Raw genomic sequence first — 6,860 nt, forward strand, 5'->3', positions numbered from 1 at the left:
CTAAGACTAATTCTTCTATTCGTCTCAAGTACTCTTGTCAATTCCTTACCTTTCTCTTTTTAAAAACAGCTTTATTGAAATACAATTCACGTACCATACAATTAACCCATTTAAAGTATCAATGTTTTTAAAGTATATTAACAGGATTGTGAAATTAACATGATCTAATTTTAAAACATTTTTGTTTCCCCAACTAAAAGAAATTCTATACCTATTAGCAGTCAGTCTCTACTTCCCTCCTACCTCCCCCGGTTCTAAGCAACCACTGACCTACTCTCTGTCTGTATACATTTGCCCGTTCTGGACACTTCGTATAAATGGAATCACATAATATGTGGTCTTCTGTGACTTGGCTTCTTTGACTTATCATGTCTTTAAAGCTTTTCCATACCTTAGCATGTATCAGTACATCCCTTTTTAAGGCTGAATAATGACTCAGCGTATGGCTACACCACGTTTGTGTACCCATTCATAAATTCATGGATAGCTGGGCTGTTTCTATGTTATGGCTATTATGAATAATGTTGCTATGAATATTTCAGTACAGGTTTTTGTATGGACATGTATTTTTACTTCTCTTGGGTGAAACTGTAGGTTCCTATGGTAATTCTGTATTTACCTTTTTAAGGAACTGATAAACCATTTCCCACAGTGGCTGCACTGTTACACTCCTGCTGGCTATGTCTGAGGGCTTCTGATTTTCTCTTGTGCCCATTCCAGTCAGGTTTTCATCCCGTGTACTTGTCAAGGTTACTCATTACTTCCCTATGGCTCGATCAATGGTCATTTTTATAGTCTTTTATATCCTGCAAGACCTTTTAGCAGCATCTGATTCAGCTCATCTCTCACTTTTCTTTGAACCTCTTCATTTAGATTCTGGGCAATCAGTCTCCTGTTTGTCTCCGACAAAGCTGAGCACGCCTATTCTTCCTCTTCTTCAGCTTCTAATCACTGGCATGTCCCAGATTCAGTCCACTCATCTCCTCCCTTCTCTATCTACATTTATTCTATTCGTGATCTCTCAGTCTAACTACCACTTATATATGTTGTCTATTCCCAAATGTTATTAACAGGCTAGATGTACACTGTCTAATACAGTAGCCAGCAGTAACATGTGGCCATATAAATTTAAATTAATTAAAATTAAATTTAATATTCAGCTCCTCAGTCACATTAGCTACACTTTAAGAGCTCACAAGCCACATGAGGCTAGGGACTACGAAACTGGCGAGCACAGATATAGAACATGTCCATCAACACAGGAAGTCTTATTGTACAGTGATGATTTATACTTCTTCTCTGAACTCTACACCCCACTGCCTCCCTGGTATCTTCACTTGGATGTCAGTAAACATCTCAAAACCAAGCTCCTCATGTTCCTCCCTAAACATGTTCCTTCTATTTTTTTTCCTGTTTCAATTGATATTAACTCCAACTTTCTGGTTGTTCAAACCAAAAACTACAGGGTAACTAGCCCTTGACTTCACTCACACTGCACATTCAACTGATCAGCAAATTCCGTCAGCCCTGTGTCCAGAATCTGAGCACAGTTTATAATCTCCACTTCTACCACCCTGTTTGAAGACACCACCATCTTTTGCCAGTGTGACAGCTTCCTGACTGATCTCCCTGCTTCTGTCTTTACCCCCTACCAACTTCTATTTTCAACATGACAGCCAGAGAATTCTAGTGAAACTCAAAGTCAGATCATGTCAATCCTCTGTCCAAAATCCTTGAATGGCTTTCCAGATCACTCACAGCAAAAGTCAAAGTTGCTACAATAGCTTAGCGCCCTATATGATATTACACTATTACCTCACTAATCTCATCTCCTAATACCTTCCCTTGGCATAGTCCTTGGCAGTCATACTGGCTGTTCCTCAAAAGCACCAAGCATATTTCAGCCTTCTCCATGAAATGTAATTCAGAAATCACAAAGTTTAAGAATCACCAAGAGGGGAGCGAGGGGGCAGGTGTCATGGGAGGGAAGGAGTGAACCGGAGAGCATCGTCCTGAGAGGAGTGAAGGCAGCAAGAGGGCAGACTGCTTCTCCCACTTCAACAAGGACCAAGATTTTCAGGGTAATCACTTTGATCAGTATGAAGAAAGACATTTGGAAATTGAACAAGCATCACTTGACAAGCCTATACAACTGGAGAGTATTGGACATCACTTACTCCAGACACATGGGTGGAAGCTGGGCCAGGCATTGGGGAAAATCTCTTCAGGGGAAAACTGATCCCATTCTGATTGTTGTCAAGTATGATGTCATGGGCATGGGTTTGCATGGAAATGGAGCTTGATTATGCTGAAGATACTACGGTACGGCGCCGTGTCCTAGAATTGGAAAAAGAAGACACAGAAGAACTGAGACATAAGTACAGGGATTATGTTGACAAAGAAAAGGCAATTGCCAAAGCATTGGAAGATCTCAGAGCCAGCTTTTACTGTGAACTCCGTGATAAGCGATATCAGAAACACCAGGAATTTGACAACCATATCAACTCCTATGGTCATGCACACAGCAGAGATGGAAAGATCTTAAGCAGAGAGAGTTTGCTTGAAATGTATCTTCAAAATCCCGCAGGGATGAGGGGAAACAGGAGAAAGCCCTACGGTGGCTCCATGAGCTGGCAGAGCAAAGAAAACAAGCTGAATGTGCACCTGGAAGTGGCCCGCTACTTGCGGCCTGGGATCTGAATTCTCCACAGATAAAGGAGGCCCTTTCACTGCAATACAAATCACTAATACCACTGGACTGGCACAGGCTCGCTGGCTAGCCTCTCAAGGCATCAGCTTTGGCATTAAGAATAATCTGGGGACCCCACTGCAAAAACTGGGGCTGTCATTTTCCTTTGCCAAGAAGGGTCCTGTCAAACTTGAATCAATAGCATCAGTTTTCAGTGACCAGGCAGAGGAAGGGACCTCTGAAGATGGAACAAAAGCTGATGAGAAGGCTTCTGACTAAGGACTTCAGAAGGTGGGAGACTCTGATGGTAGCAGTAATCTTGATGGTAAAAAAGAGGATGAACACCCTCAGGATGGAGGGTCCCTTGTCTCAACATTATCTAAATTGAAAAGAATGAAGTAAGAAGAAGGAGCTGGGGCTGCAGAGCCAGAATACTACCACTACATCCCCCCAGCACAGTGCGAAGTAAAACCTAATCTTCCTTTCCTACTTTCATGACAGCCAGTGAGCAAAGGGAAGGTGATAATAGTACACACCCAAAGAATGCCCCAGAGAGCAAAACAAGTAGTTCTCCCAAGCCTAAGGGCTGCGTCAAGCTGGCAGCAAGCCAAGGATTAGAAAAGACCGACGGAAACCAGTGTGGCTGAGCCCTCAGAGCGTAGGAGCAAAGCTGAGACAAAGACGACCTCAGGAGGGGATGCAAGTGAACAAAGCTTAGAAAGTCAGTCAGAAGGATTCAGAGAGTCTAACCCTTCTAAAGAACCCCCTCAGGCCCCTCCACCAGGGAAAGAAAGCCAGGAGGGGCCTAAACATCCTACTGGTCCCTTCTTTCCAGTTTTGAGCGAAGATGAAAGCACTGCCCTCCACTGGCCATCAGAACTATTAATTTTCACGAAGGCAGAACCCTCCATTTCATACAGTTGTAACTCTTTGTACTTTGACTTTAAGCTTTCAAAGAACAACGATGCCAGAGCTAAAGGGACAGAAAAGCCAAAGGACATAGGAGGCTCCTCAAAGGACCGTCTCCAAGGCTGTGATCCTGGTGAGCCAAATAAAAGCAAGGAAGAGGGGGATAATGTAGAGCATTCTTCAGGAGGCGGATTGGATGCCCCTGCTTCAGGGTCTGCCTGTAGCAGCCTGAATAAGCAAGAATCCAGAGGCAGCCATGGGTCAGAGACAGAAGACACATGGAGAAGCCTTCCTAGCAAGAAAGAATGATCTGGTAAGTCCCACAGACACAAAACGAAAAAGCAACACAAAAAATCCAGCAAACACAAATGGAAACACAAAGCTGACCCAGAAGAGAAAAGCTCTAAGGCAGAGTCTGGGGAGAAGTCTAAGAAGCGCAAGAAATGAAAACAAAAGAAAAATAAGTCATCAGCCCCAGCAGCTTCTGAGCCGGGGCCCAAACCAGAACCGCTGGGAGTGGTAGCCCTGCACCAGCACGAAGACGCGGCGAGCTCAGGACGGTTCCCAGCAGAGACCCCTTCCAGCTGAAGAAGGAAATAGCGGCAAGAAGGATGACGGTGGGGCCGGTGGCACCTCCCAAGATCACGGTGAGAGGAAACACAAAGATGAACCTCCAGCTTCATCCTGCCGGCGAGGAGCTAGCACCAAACGGAGCAGCCGCTCCAGCCATCGGAGTCGACCCAGCAGAGGAGGTGAGGATAGTGATGGTGCTTCGTCACGCCGGCTGCACCTGAAGTCCCCACCCCAGTACAGTGAGGAGGAGGGAGGAGGGGGGAGCAGGGGGTGGAGGAGCCGGGCAGCGAGCACTCCCGCAGCCGCTCACGGCCTGGCTGGCGCCGCTCCTCACGCCGCTCCTCACGCCGCTCCTCCCCGGCCTTCTTACTCAAGTAGCTCAGACGCGTCTTCAGACCAGAGCTGCCACAGTAGGCCGCGCAGTTCCTCTGGTGACAGCTACAGTGGCTATAGTGACCGATCACGAAGGCACTCCAAAAGCTCCCATGACTCGGATGACTCAGACTACGCCAATTCCAAGCACCGGTCCAAAGCGCACAAATACTCATCTTCTGGTGATGACCACAGCCCCAGCTGCGGCCAGTCCCGGCGCCTGGCTCAGAGTCGCACGAGGGGGCGACCGAGGTCCCACAGCCGGCGGCGGAGCCGGAGCTGCAGCAGGGGCCGCGGCCGCACACCTGGAGCCCCTCCCGGAGGTCAGGCTCCAGGAAGGGATCATGGGGTCACGAGAGCCCCGAGGAGAGGCGGTCTGGTTGTCGAGACTTCATTCGCTTTAAAATCTACCGCTCCCGGTCGCCCCACTGTTTCCGATCGGGTTGGGGAGAAGGCCCCGGGGAGAAGAAGATGGCAGAGGGGTAGGCCCACCTTCCCAGAACAGCAACATCGGTGCAGGAAGAGGGTCAGAAAGTGACTGCAGCCCTGAAGACAAGAACTGTCACTGCCAAACTACTGGAGAAGATTCAGTCGAGGAAAGTGGAGAGGAAACCCAGTGTGAGTGAGGAGATGCTGGCCACCCCTAGTAAAGCTGGCTCAAGCTCAAGGACCCTCCACAAGGTAAGTTTGGGCCCAAGCTCCCACCTTCTCTTGGCAGTAAGTCTGTTCTTCTACCGATAGGAAAGCTCCCAGCTTCCCGAAAGCCTAGCACCAAGAAATGTGAAGAGTCTGGCTGAGAAAGGGGGGAGAGCAAGAACAGCCAGAGACAGGAGAAGGGCCTCCAGGGAGCAGAGATGCCCCATCTGGACATCAGCTCCCCTCAGAGGAAACAGCCGGCCCCTTATCAGACCTGCCCCCAGAAGAGCCAGAGTCTGAAGAAGCCACTGCTAATCACCCTGTGGCTCCGCTAGGCTCCCCAGTGCACTCTGACTGCTATCCTGGGGACCCAACCATCACCCATAACTGCTCCCTGATGCCAGTGCTGGGGACACCCTCGAGTCCTCGGAGAGTGGCAGCCAACCAGGCCCTGTGGAACCCGGCTTGCTGCCTACAGCGTCAGACCTGGCGCACTTCCCCAGTTATGCACCTCCGGGGTCAGGGGGAAGCCTAGGACTGACTCAGCTGATGGGCCGAGGTGCTGCCCTAGCAGCCCCCTCAAGGGCTGGAGAAGCACAGCAAGCTCCAGCAGGCTGCACAGCACACACCCAGAGCAGCTGCTGGCCCAGCGAGCAAAGGCCTGCCCAGCCTCTGCTGCCCCGGCCCAGCCGCTCCAGCCCGGCAGCCCGTCCACACTCAGCAGCCAGCCACAGCCTCTGCCACCTCCGGCACAGCCGCTCAGCCTGCGTCTTACAGCATCACGCCGCAGCAGCTGCCGCCGCCATCGGCATCCACCCCTACCCTCACCCCAGCACTTGCCCCAGTACATCATACTCCCCAGCCTCACCTGATCCTCATTTCCTTGTCCCACCTTACTCACGCAATCATCCCTGGCCACCCTGCCACCTTTCTCACTAGCCATCCCATCCACATCATTCCCGCCTCAGCGGTCCATCCTGGGCCTTTCGCCTTCCGCCCCGTCCCACATGCTGCCCTCTAACCGGCCCTGCTTGTCTCGTGGCCTGCCGCAGCAGCTGCCACCACCCCCGCCTTCACCCACTGCTTCACCCCATCTTCTCAGGTCAGGACCTGCAACACCACCCCAGCCAGGGCACATGAGCTGAGGGATAGAAGTCCAGGTAGGGCCAGGGAAGGTGGCCCATAACTCTTCCTTTGGGAGTGTTGAGCCATTAATACCAGCAAGTAAAAGCTGGGATGGGCTGTCTGACCGCCAAAGAATTGAATTATGACTTGCAGGGGTGGTTTTAGATTTGAGGTTTGCTTTGGGTTTACTCTAAAGGGTTTGCTCTAAAATCTACTGCTATCCCCAAAAGGGATTTTGTTCCCTTTCCCCTTTCTGTTTGCCCCTCCCTCGCCTGTGTTCTTAAGCTACAGCGCACCAGGAAGTGCTACCCGCCCCTCTGCAGCAACACCGCCCAACTGACAAGTTGAAATATTCCCCTCCTCCATCTACTTTTTATACTCTGCACTTCTAGCTATAAATTTTAAAACATTTTTCTCCTTTCTGGCTGGTGAGTTGTCTATCTTGTCTTGTCTTCTCAGTGTCTTTGACCTTGGTGACCTTATTTATCCAGGGTGAGGTGGAAAGGGGGTCTGACCTGGAATTAGATGCCACTCAGGCTGTCATTCAATCCACTTC

At 49.8% G+C, this 6,860-nt stretch overlaps 1 pseudogene; it reads left to right on the top strand.

The window, feature by feature from the left end:
• The first annotated feature begins 2,171 nt into the window (after positions 1–2,171).
• Positions 2,172–6,319, top strand: LOC135319288 (G patch domain-containing protein 8-like; annotated as a pseudogene).
• The last annotated feature ends 541 nt before the right edge of the window (positions 6,320–6,860 follow it).

This window comes from Camelus dromedarius, chromosome 25 (assembly GCF_036321535.1).
Source record: "Camelus dromedarius isolate mCamDro1 chromosome 25, mCamDro1.pat, whole genome shotgun sequence".
NCBI lineage: Eukaryota > Metazoa > Chordata > Mammalia > Artiodactyla > Camelidae > Camelus > Camelus dromedarius.